Genomic DNA, 13,946 nt, shown 5'->3' with positions numbered 1-13,946 from the left:
AAGCCATGGAAAGACTTTTCATAGAATTGAACAATCGGGACAAAAAGAACCTCCAAAACACTGCACCCATCTCAGTTTGGATTTGTCAAGGGCAGGTCATGATTATGAAACCTCCTGGAATTTATTTTTTGGAAAGGTCACCAAAGCAAAGGATTAAGGCAAGATGGCATATACCACATACCTTGACCTGGCCAAAGTGTTTGACACAATTCCCCACTCAGGCATAGTAGAAAAGCTAAATAAACTGGGAATAAATTCCTGTCAGCTACTGGATTGCCAGCTGGCACTCAGATAGGACACAGAAAATCAAAATAGGGGAAGTTTTCTCTACAAAGAGACCAGTCACTAGTGGAGTTCCCCAGTGTACTGTGCTGGAACCTCAGCTGTTTGGCATCTACTTTTCTGAAGTAAAAGCCAATACCTGAAGTCTCTGGCTGACAAAATTTGCAGATAACTGCAAGCTAGTTGCAGATATTCTTCTATATCTCTGTTACAGTATTCTACACAGAAGGGATCTCCCGCCCGGGTCAGCCCAATGCTCGGCCGGTATGCAAAATGCATAAAGATCTTGTATGTGCCATACATCACATTTATGCTCCCCACACAGAACATAGGACGTAAAAGGGGCATAAAAGGGACTTATAGATGCAACTACCTGGAACTTCTTTGCCGCCAGTTCGAATGCCATTTTACCTGTTGGTCTGAATGCCTTTTTGCTGTACTGAATATTTGGCAACACCAGATTAAGTGCCCCATTGAGAATGTTTCTTTTTTTTTCTTTTCTTGGTCTTGTATTTTATTTCATTCTGTGAAGGCCCATTTGTCAGTCACTTCTGCTTGTCTCCCCTTAAAATCCTCCTCTGACTTCTCGTTTTGAGGTCAATTTCTTAAATAAGTTGTACATATTAGGCCTCCAAGAAAACCTATTCTTCCTCCTTGGAACCTTAATTTTGTTTTGGAAAACTTTGATTCTTTTGAGCCTGCAGATTCTGCTTCTTTTCAGCACTGTACCTGGAAGACTGTTTTGTTGCTGTCTCTTACTTCTGATCAGAGGATTTCTGAGTTTCAGGCCCTTATGGACATTCCTCCTCTTTTGTTTTTTTTTCACAGGGACAGAGAGTCCCCATTGTACTAAACCTTCTTTTATGTCCAAGGCAGAAAATGAATTGTCCTTGTATCAGTCAGTACAACTCCCTTCCTTTTTCCCTTCTCCTCAGTCTACTAGTGAGATGGTCCTGCATACCTTGGATTTGCACAGACAACTCCGATACTACTTGGATAAAACTAGGACTATTCACAAGTCTGATCAGCCTTTTGTTTCCTTTCATCCCAGGTCTTTGCATTTATCTGTTTACAAGCAAACCATCTCTTCCTGGATATCTAAGGTAATTTCCTTTTGTTATTCTTTTCATGTCAAATCTCTGTCTACTTCTGTTAGAGCTCATTCCACTAGGGCTATTGCCTCTCTTGGCGCCTTCTGCAATTCCATCCTTGAAGTTGCTACATGTTCTTCCATCCTTACCTTTACTAAGCATTTTAAGTTGGATATGGTTTCTAGGGCCACAGCAGGTTTTGCTGAAACCACTTTGAGTTTGTTGAGATCTCTTCTCAGTCTTCCACCCACCATTCTGTTTCTTGAGCTGTTTTACTTTCCCCTTCTTTGTAGAATACTGCAACAGTGATACAGAAGAACATTGTACAGCTGTGTAAAAACACTTACCATAACAGTACATATTTTTCTCTTCTGTGTTGCAGTATTCACTCCCTCCCTTGTTTGTTCTGCATTTCTTCCTTCTGGATGTGCATGAACTCCTTTGTCCTATGGAGACTGTTCTCTTCAGGGGCAATTCAGTCCACAAGTCTCTTTTATGCCCTATTTTCTGTGAGAGAAGCATAAATGCGATGTACAAGGTCTTTTAGACTTTTGCATACTAGCCAAGCAGCAGGCTGACCTGGACAGGAGATCCCTTCTACGTAGAATACTGCAACAGTGATGAAAAGGACATCTACTGTTATGTTAAGATTTTACACAACCATACTTTACTGAATTCCCAAATGGAATAGCTATCCTGAAGAGAGGTTTGTTTAAAACAAATAAATAACTGGTGCTAAAATCATGGCCTGAAACTAGATACTAAAGAAAATGCATTATTTTATTCTTCAGGAAGTTATCTATCCCAGGGAAATACAACATTAACAATGGTCCCCCCTAAGAGCTGACCCAGGTGTTCAGGATTTGGATTTGGATTTGACCAGCATTTATCCATTGTTGGAAGAACGTCCTTCTATACTGCACAACTTATAAACAAAGGAATTGTGTACAGTGGATATAAAAAGTTTACACACCCCTGTTAAAATTCCAGGTTTTTGTGATATAAAAATTAGACCACAATAAATCATTTCAAAACATTTCCCACCTTTAACATGACCTATAACCTGTACAATTCAATTGAAAAACAAACAAATCTGTTAGGATACAAAATATAAAAATAAAAAACATACAATATGCTGGTTGCATTAAGTGTGCACACCCTTAAACTAATACTTTGTAGTGTGTGCACACCCATAAACTAATACTTTGTTGAAGCACCTTTTGATTTAATTACATTTAGTCTTCTTGGGTACACATCTGCCATCAATTAAAGAGACTCTGATTAACCCCAAATAAAGCTCAGCTGTCTTAGTAGGATTTTACTGACATTTACTCAGTTGCCTGCTACAGTAAAAGCCATGGTTCGCAGAGAACTTACAAAGCATCAGAGAGATCTCATTATTGAAAGGTATCAATCAGGAGAAGGATACAAAAAAATTTCCACAACCCTATCTATACCATGGAACACAGTGAAGACAGTAATTAAAAAGTGGAGAAAATATGGGACAACAGTGACATTGCAAAGAACAAGACGTCCTCCAAAACTGATGAAAACACAAAAAGAAAAATGGTCAGGGAGGCTGCCAAGAGACCTACAGCAACACTGAAGGAGCTGCAGAAATTTCTGGCACGTACTGGTTGTGTACTACATGTGACAACAATCTCCTGGATTCTCCATATGTCTGGACTATGGGGTAGGGTTGCAAGATATAAGCCTTTTCTTACACACAAAACCATCCAGGCCCAGCTAAAATTTGCAAAACAATACAATAAGTCTCCAAAAAGGATGTGAGAAAATGTGTTATGGTCTGATGAGACCAAGGTTGAACTTTTTGGCCACAATTCCAAAAGGTATGTTTGGCAATTGGTACACAAACGGCACTTCGCATCACCAAAATAACACGCATGATGGTGGCAGTATCATGCTTTGAGGTTGTTTTTCTTCTGCTGGAACTGGGGCTTTAGTCAAGGTGGAGGGAATTATGAGCAGTTCCAAATACCAGTCACTTTTGGCCCAAAACCTTCAGGCATCTGCTAGAAAGCTGAAGATGTAGAGGAATTTCACCTTTCAACATGACAATGACCACAAGCATACATCCAAATCATCAAAACAATGGCTTCACCAGAAGAAAATTGAAGTTTTGGAATGGTCCAGCCAGAGCCCAGACCTAAATCCAATAGAAAATCTGTGGGGTGACCTGAAGAGGGCTGTGCACAAGAGATGCCCTCGCAATCTGACAGATTTGGTGTGCTTTTGCAAGGAAGAGTGGGCAAATATTGCCAAGTCAGGATGTGCCATGCTGATAGACTCCTATCCAAGAAGACTAAATGCTGTAATAAAATCAAAAGTTGCTTCAACAAAGTATTAGTTTAAGGGTGTGCACACACAGCAAAGTATTAGTTTAAGGGTGTGCACAGTTTTGCAACCAGCGTATTGTATGCTTTTTATTTGTTACATTTTTCCCCCAACAGATTTGTTTTTCAATTGAATTGTACAAGTTATAGGTCACATTAAAGGTGGGAAAAGTTTTAAAATGATTTATTGTGGTCTCATTTTTTTATATCACAAAAACCTGGCATTTTAACAGGGATGTGTAAACTTTTTATATCAACTGTATGTATGGATGTCACTGTTCCCCCTTTACTCAGCTGTCATTCGGTCAATCATTGAATATAATGTTCCCTTTGACATGTATACATCCAGAGGCATGCAAAAATTGGAACACCCACAGAGATAACTTACTAAAAGGATACAAGGCCTAAACAATATGTCCTACATGGACTGACTCAAAGCTATGTCACTGAACTTGGCATCCTACAGACTGCTAAGTAGTGACCTGTGTCTGGCATAAAAGGATTTCTCTTACCCAGTACTGATAGATTGCTGCACATTAGCATAGCTCATAGTTCAGTTCTAGGTTATCTGACATAGTGGGCCATTTTAAGTCTAGCCAAATTTCCCACCCCAAAGGTAGGAATCAAACTCTGTACCTTGTGTCGGTCATGTAAATATCTTAACCATTATGCCAACTCTCGACCACTAGTTTCCACTATCAAATGGAATCTAAAATACTCAGTCTAGGGATCTAAACCTTTTCTGCAACATCAACAGAATGCGTTGCAGGGACAGGTATATCTTGCAGAGGATACCGCTACTCTGGAACAGACTTCCCATCCACATAAAACAAAGGTCATCCCTGTCCATATTCAAGCCAGACTTTGATTTATGGATGGGAAACAGAAAATTCCCATTTTATCATCCTATCTTCTCTAGTTATTTTCTCCCAATACCTTGGTTTCCTTGCCAGTTTTCTCCAATAAATTTTAGCCCTTTTTGCTTATTGTCTATATCGCTAATTGCAGTCATCCCTATCGGCATAATCTCCTTTCTCCAATCCTGTGTTGGCTTAGTTCATAAAATACCTTCTACTACTTTATGGATATAATATTCTGTATGATTATTGTTATTCTCCTTAGACGCCTGCATCCAAAATCCCAGCCTCTCCTTGTTTGTTGGGCTTCCTTACTGTTTCATTATAACTCCTTTCCATTTTGAATTATATTTTTCTGCTTGTGCTATGTATAGAAGTCTTAACTGTGTAGATCTGAAATACCCCTTCAAATTGGGTAATCCCAATCCACCCTCTTCTACTGAAATAACCATTGTATCCCACTTGACTCTTGCCATCTTCCTCTCCTAAATAAACTACTTCAGCTCTTTATTAACTGCTATCCACAACTTCTCCTCTGGTTGATAAAAATGTGCCTGACCTCTGCACAAGACTAAAGAAACTAAACATTTTAACTGCTTGGATCCTACTATCCATATACATATAACAAGGCTTTCATTTTCTTAGATTTTTTTGTATTATCTTTTGTTTAGTCTCTTCCCACATATCCTTAGCCGTCACACTAGAATCATTTTTAATTGATACTCCTAAATACTTCATCTTATCATGTCCCCATAAATATGGATATTCCTGAACCAATTTGTGTGTGGGTACATAAAGATCTGAAACTGTCCCCAAATGTTCCACAACACTGTAATGTCTCTTTCTGTTTTTTTGTCAGATATAAAATAATATCATCTGCAAAAAAAGCCAGCTTTTCTTGACTACCATACCAGTTATAGCCTTGAATTTCTGAGTCTCTTATTTTCTTTGCCAATGGTTCTAAATATAATGCAAAAAATAAAGGGGAAAGAGGACATCCCTGCCTGGTTCCTCTGCTCAAGCAGAAATTATCAGAGAGCACCCCACCCACTTTAATTCTTTGCCTCCGACCCCTCATATATTAATTTTTTCATGAAATGCACATGCTTCCATTGCCCTGCTCATAAAGTCCCAGCTTACTTAGTCAAATGCTTTCTTAGCATCAAGACCCACAAACAATAATGGTATTTTCTTACATTCTGCTTCTGTTTGGATCATTGATATTGTGTTAATGTTGTCCAATGTTTCCTTCCCTTCCACAAAACAACACTGATCCATATCTGTCAGTTTTGGCATTACCTTTGCCATTATTTTAGCCATTATAGACATGAGCACTTTATAATCATGATTTAGTATTGAAATGGGCCTGTATAAAGCTATCTGATGGATCTTTATCCTCTTTAGATATTATAGCTACCACTGCTTTCTTCCAGGACATTGGTACTCCGCTTAAAATACCGTTAAACAAAACCTTCCAGATCTTTATGAATTTTTTCCTCCTAGCTTCCAAACTTCCACACTTCTACAGGAATACCATCTATTCCTGGGGGCTTTCCTGTAGATTGGTTACACATCGCAATTTGTATCTCATCTCCTCCTATCCTAACCATTAGTAATTGAGCCTCATCTACCTCTAACCTTGGCATATTTAATTCTTCCATAAACATTTCCATTTGTATCTTTTCTTGATTTTCATATTTGCCTGCTTTATAGAGACCGTCATAGAATTTTCAAAATATTTCTAATACCTCTACAGGATCTCTTGTTACCTTCCTTGTTTTAGGCTCCCCAAGCTTGGTGACAGCCCTTTCTATTTTCTGTTGTCTGAGTCATTGTGCTAAAAGTTTTTGTGCTCTAGTGTTGTTATCAAAAAACTGTTGCTTAACAGCAATCTTTCTAAACTTGTGCATATTATCAAGGTAATCCCTTATTTTCTATCTAGCATTCTGCAGCTGATCCTCTTCTTGCTCTGTGAGATTCCCCTGTTCTGCAATACTTTAACATCTGTCAGTCCCTCTAAATAATCCTTGCTACTTCTTAACCATAGCTCCCTTTTTATTTCCACTCTATTATTAAACTCTGCCATAATTTTATCCTCTTCCTAGCTATATTTTCAGAAGAAATTTCTATCCTCTGTAACAGATCCTGAATAATATCCACTACCCATTCCCTAAATTCTTCTCTTTTGAACAGATAGGTGGGAAAGTGTCAATGTCTCATTTTTATTTCATTACCCTGTGTTTTTATTTTAGCTGTTACTGGCGCATGATCTGAAATAGTTACTGGGTGAGTATCAAGACCCTCAATTAAATGCACATGTTCTTGTGAAATGTAAATTCTGTCTAGCCCAGCCCACTTTTTGTATCTAGGGGAATAATATGTAAACTTACTCCAAACTCCTATTACTGAATTCACATCTTCTATGCCAAATATTTTCATAAATTTCTTCAAAAATCTACCCTCCTTTGTTATATTTTCCCTTCTGGGCCCCCAGACACATCTTTGCTGCTGCAAATCAAATTCCAGTCCTCACCTATAAGTAATATTCCTTGCTGAAAACTGATTATTTCTCCCAGGATTTTCTTAAGCTCTGTTATAGCAGTTTTAGGTGGAATGTAAATACACGCCAGTGTAATCTTCCTCCCTTGCCAGAAGCCCCTTAGCACTACAAATCCAAATCACATTTATTGGCCAATTATGCATGCATACAAGGAATTTGACTCCAGTTTTGTTGACTCTCCAAGTATGGATTACATAAATGACATACATGCAACTATTAAGAACAAGACAAAAAAGTAAATATACATATACATAACAAGGTGCAAAGTGCAAATCAATGCAAGAAATACTGAAATAAACTCAGAAAGAAACAAAGATTAACAATATCTAAACAATACTGCAGAAGCACTGGAGGCTTGGGGAAAAAGAATACCCTAACCTAATGAGCTGAGTTCTCCGTTAATGAACTTGACGGCCTGTGGAAAAAAACTGTTCTTATATCTGCTTGTTTTGGTGTGTATTAATGTATAATGCTTGGCTGATGGTAATAGTTCACAAAGATAGTGGCCTGGATGTGAAGGGTCGGTGATGATCTTTTCCCTGCCCTTTTCATGATTCTAGAATAGTACAGGTCCTGTAATGAGGGCAAAATAGCACTACTGATATTTTCATCAAACCTGACTAGTCAAGGTAAACTATTTTTGTCATGAATAGACAGATATCCAAACCACACTGTTATGGATGAGCTGAGAACAGACTCAATGACTGTGGTATAGAACTGAATCAACAGTTCCTGTGGGAGGTTGAACTTCCTCCACTGTCACAGAAAGCACATTTGCTGTTGTGCCTTTTTTATGATGGACCCTAAATTGGTCTCCCACTGCAAGTCCCCCCAGGAGATTACAGATCCCAAAAACTTGAAGGATTCCACAACTGACAGCAGTATTAAATATAAAAGAAGGGGGGATAATATTATTATATTTTTGTTCTCTTCTATAATTACTGGAGCTCCTCTTGCAATGAATATAAGTACTCCTCTTCTCCTTTGTCCCATCCTTTGTCCCAGGCATTCCACTGAGTAACCATCCTGAATACCTTTTCTTTATCAAATTCACACATGCATTTCTTTCTAAGTGTGTCTCCTGTAACATAGCTATTTGTACTCTACATTGTTTAATATAGTTCACTACTCTTTCTTGTTCATGTTTATAAATGATGCTATTTACATTTAAAGATATTACAGAAAGCATAATTGCATTAAAAAGTTGTTATTCCCACCTACATCTTTTTTGCTAAATACCTAGTGCTAGCTTTTGTGTTACATGCACTGTTTGGCAGACTGAACTCTTATACAGTTATTTCTTGTCATATCCATTTTACCCTATGTTACGTGTTATAAAATGTTCTGTTTTATTGAAAGCCCTCAAACAAAAAAAACACACCCCATTCCCCATCAAAACCTATTAACTTAATACTTACACACAAAACTGTGTACAACTTCAAATATTGAAATTTTACCCTCCTAATAGGAACAAAAGTCTCAAACTGACAGCCACACAAAAGAAAGGTCATCCTTGCCAAGATGCATGGTACAGCCTTACAGCCTGGGGCTTCTACTGAGTGCTGACTGGTTTTGTCTTATCTTTATAGCTCTCCCAGATGGGAAACCCCCTGAATGCTTTCAGGGAACATTATCTACCTTAGGAAAAACTCTTAATGCCTTCACAGAACACTATCTCCTAGCCAATTTCTTTTTTTTCCTCAGCCAGTCACTCTCCACCAGACTGTAGCCGGCTTCTTTTTATCAGATCATCTCCATGGAGACATGAGAACCAGAAAGCCAGTTTCTCTTTATCAGATTGTTTCCATGGAAACATGAATACCAGCTGCAGAATTGTTACTGAGAATACCTGTATTTGCTAGAAAAAATGCCTCATAATATTCTATGCTCTTTTTCATTTACTTATTCTCACTTAAACCTTGTTACTAAATCAGTCTAAGATCTTTAATGCGGGAATGAGAAAAATCACATTCATTTTTCTTTTATAATGCTTTTTAACCAGTTTTTTTACATTGCAGTGCCTACATATCTTAAAACTGAACAAGAAGAAAGAGACAAGGGAGAAAAAAAGAAGACTGACACTTGTTTACAATCCCTATTATACGTAAAATAACTACAATTCACTTCATAGCATGTAAAGAAAACCACATGCCGCAAAATTAGTACTATTTAAGAAAAAAAATCTTTACTTACAGTTAACCTTCTCCCCCCTCTTCCCCTCCCCAAAGCATTTATATGAACATTAATGACATGAAATAGGGCATTTGATTTATAGCCCCCAAGTCCAACCAATTTTGAAAAAGTCCAATATTTCCAGATTTTCTTATTCCATTACTCAAATATAATTACTGCATTGCAATCCCACATTAAGTTACTGGTTTTATTACTGTTCATCTCTGAAAATCTGACTCTGATTCATTTCCAATGTACTCTTAATTCTTCTAGTCAACTCTCATGCTCCCTCCCTTCTCTCCAACATTTTCCACTGAAAAACATGAAAAGGTTTCACAGGTATAGTCCTCTGCAGTCTATTACCAGAAGAGCAAGAGGCAGAATCTCATTCTGTTTCACAACTTACTTTTTGTTGGACAAACTTTTGGATTTCCTCCTTAGTATGTACTTCATCAAACAATTATTTTGTTCCTCCAGGGAAGAATACCTTGAAGACAGATGGGTACAGCAGTTAGAATCTCACACCTGCATCTCGACATTCCTGGAATAGTGGAATAATTTACTCCTCCTCTGTCTGGTGTAGAACGAGTAATCATTCTCCACAAACACTGTGCTGTCTCAAACATTTAGTACGTTGCCCTCCTGCCACAGTTTTGTCAGAACCAACTATTTCTGCTGGTAGAATTGCATTTTTACTATTAAAGGTCTAGGTTGCTTTGAAATAGCCAGGTTTGAAACATATACACAATGTGTCCTTTCTACTAACAACTCTTGCTGAGGAATACCAGTCCTGTTGCTTATTTGTGCTGTCATAAAATGAAAGCAGTATGTTCTTTCCAGCTTCTCAGATATAGTTGAAAATCTCAGGTTTTTCCTACATGCTCTGTCATCTAATATTATTTTTGAAACATCTCTTACTGAGCAGTCTCATAGTCAGTCAGTCTTTTCTTCATTTCAACCTCTAATCGTGCAGGTTTATCATGTCATCTGAATATATGTTTACAGCTTCTTCTATTTTTTCCAACCTTTTGTTGTTTGTGTTGATATACTCCATCAGTGTTTTGTTTATTTTAAGCAGGTTTGTATGCAGTTGTCTTGTATTGTCCTGTAAGTTACTGGAAGTCATGTCTGGAGGTTGTATTGTTTTTTGCTAAACAGCTGCAGAACTCTCCACACTCTGTTTCTTCCTCACTTTTTGTAGCTGATGTTTTCCAGGTTTTCTGTATTTCTTTATTCCGGGCATCCAGGCAATGCACTTACTAGCCAGTTACTGAAATTTACCCATACACACAAGTCTACTGGCCTTCTCTGATGAGTTTCTGTTTTCGCACTGGGAGAGCCAGAAATAAGCTGTTACTCAATGTGCAGCCATCTTGGAAGTTCTTTATTAAAAAAACAAAAAAAAATGTGCTATACTATTTACAGATTTATACAGTGTACAAACTTCCATTCCTTTACTTTGTCATACATAGATACTTTTCATTATTATACTAAACTTCTAGCTTTATACTCTTATTTGACCCCCCACTCCTTTTGCCACGACCATTTATTTTTCTTAAAATTATTGGTAGTCTCCATTTACTACTACACGATTTCATTTAGCCTTTCATTTCAAATGGTCCACACACAATAAAATAACTATCTATTTTGCTAACATATTCCTTATTTTTATGGCTATAATATCTATAATAATCATATCCATATTTATTTAATTTACTTCCTTTATATTTTCAAATAAATTTTCTTTACACAATTTTTCACAAAACTTTACAACCCTTATACATTTTAAGAAACCAAGTTCTGCAGTTTCTTCTTCAACACAACATATACAAACGCTCACAGTTTTTTTTATATAACACATTTCCAATTACTGGTAGTTTATTAATCACCAATCTCCATAAAAAAATCCTGCCATTCTACTTATTACACCATGCTTTTTGTACTTTTATAACTTTTAAACTTGTTAGCTCAGCCCAATAATTAACATAATAATAATAATAATAATAATAATAATAATAATAATAATAATAATAATGCACCCTATTTTATACCACAATTTCCTCTCATTTTCTATTTCATCAATTTTCCATTAAATAATTGTTTTCTTGATAACATCTCTATTTCATTTAAACAATTTTCCTCCTTTTAATTTTTTTAAAACATCCCAAATGCTGCTTATATTTGTACTTTAGTAAATTTACTAACTCTTCATTTGTATCATTTACTGAAAACAAAAGTTTATATAAATTCAAAGAAGCAGCATAAACAACTGGGTTTATTACTCCTAAACCTCTATCTTCTTTGTCCCATATAAGACTCCTCTCTTCATGGAATTTAATCTTGAATGGCATATAAAACAAAATCAAAATATCTGTAGTATTTATTTTTCACAGATTATTGACAACATATAGGCACTAGCTAAATATGCATTTTTCCAGTGTAATGGAATTAATCAAATAAACCAATTCAAACAACAGTTTGTATGTTTTTTTCCAAAAACAAAGCTCCTTTATCTCATATAGTATCTTATTCCATTGTTCCTCACTTACATTTTTACCTCCAAATCTTATTCCTAACACAGAGATTTCTTTCATCAAGATACTCCTCTGATCTAGGATGTGGTAGTATAGTAAAGATAGGAACAGTATCATGATTTCCTTCATCAAGATACTCCTCCTATCTTTATTATACTACCACATCCTAGATCACCACATCCTCTTCCTTTTAAAGTTATGCCTATTATATTTAAACAGTGACATGAATAACATACTTTCATCCAGACTTTTTCTTCTCATAATCAATATCATCTGCATAAGTAAATATGACTGGAATTTTTATCCCTCCATTGGTAATACAAGTAGCGCCTCTCATTTGCAAATTTACATCTCTGACTAATACATGCATAACTACTGCAAATAACATACTACTCATAGGATATCCCTGATATATACCATCCTTCTTTATTTAACCATTCATTCACTAAACCTCTTAATTTTTATTATATGCAGAACAGCATGCATTCTTAAATTTCTTACTAATGTTATACTTTCCATAACTAGCCACAAGAGTCATTGTTACACTGTATCAAAAGATATGACTCTCCTATTATGATACTGGTCTCATCAATCTGGTTTATACCATCATCCACAATTTCCCTTACTATGAATTTAACCCACATTGAGAAGGTAGTTTGTATTAGTTTAATGGAAATGGTTTTAAAATACAATTTCATTTTTTCAAAGGTGAATTTTACTAGCAAATATAAGGTGTGACAATGGGGGCAGCTTGTGCCCCAACATATGCCAACCTTGTTCTAGCTAAGTGGGAGGAAAAATGTATATTAAATTCTGAGTTTGCTACTAATTGGACAGTCTATAAGAGGTTTTTAGATGACAGAGGGACTGGAGAGTTATCTGATGAATTCTTGGTTTATATGAAGAATACCACTAATTTTTTGGAATTCACTTACACACTATCCAGGGACTGTTTGCAATATTTAGATGTGGAAATATATAAGGCAGATGGTAAATTTGAGTCCAGAGTATTTAGAAAGCCTACCTTTTGTAACTCATTTCTTCATTATAGAAGTGGACATCCCCCACATTGCAAAAGGAACATAGTTAAGGGTCAGTATGTCCATGGTAGCTGAATGACTACTTCAAGTTATGATTTTAACAAAGAATGTGGATTGTTAAAATAATTTTTCTTGGAAAGGGGTTACCCACTGGACCTGGTGGAGGGGGATGAGGTAGAAGTAATGGCTGAGAGATCAACCAAATATAGACCCATTCTATGACAGAATGAAATAATGCACAACGATGCAGGGGAAGAACATGATGTTAATTACAATGGAGCTATGGTATTAGAGTACAATACTCTTAATGGAGCAACAAAAAGAATTATTAAATCTGAATGGGAAAGGTTTATAACCATTTCAGGCTTGGAAAAGCTTCCCATTAGCCACATTCTTTGATTTCCTGTCCTTGCATATTTAAACTGGTGCATGTGAAATAATTCCTGCTTTAAAACTTCAGCTTGGCCAGCTAAGAACTTGGTTATATTCAACTGGACGTATAAGAGAATTTAAGTACCTTTATCTGCTCTTTTTTTTTAAAAAATACAGTATTTAATTTGAGAAGGAATTGTTAACTGAAGTTATTCTGCTCTTCAGTAACTTGAACTGAAGCTAGTGTTGGCTGAATTTTGTTATTTGCTAGTAATTACAGGTGTGGGGGTAGCCACATTCTTTGATTTCCTGTCCTTGCATATTTAAACTGGTGCATGTGAAATAATTCCTGCTTTAAAACTTCAGCTTGGTCAGCTAAGAACTTGGTTATATTCAACTGGACGTATAAGAGAATTTAAGTACCTTTATCTGCTCTTTTTTTTAAAAATACAGTATTTAATTTGAGAAGGAATTAACTGAAGTTATTCTGCTCTTCAGTAACTTGAACTGAAGCTAGTGTTGGCTGAATTTTGTTATTTGCTAGTAATTACAGGTGTGGGGGTAGCCACATTCTTTGATTTCCTGTCCTTGCATATTTAAACTGGTGCATGTGAAATAATTCCTGCTTTAAAACTTCAGCTTGGCCAGCTAAGAACTTGGTTATATTCAACTGGACGTATAAGA

The sequence above is a fragment of the Protopterus annectens genome, chromosome 1.part1 (assembly GCF_019279795.1).
Source record: "Protopterus annectens isolate FY-2018-M chromosome 1.part1, PAN1.0, whole genome shotgun sequence".
Taxonomy (NCBI): Eukaryota; Metazoa; Chordata; order Ceratodontiformes; family Protopteridae; genus Protopterus; species Protopterus annectens.
This window is presented reverse-complemented; position numbering follows the sequence as displayed.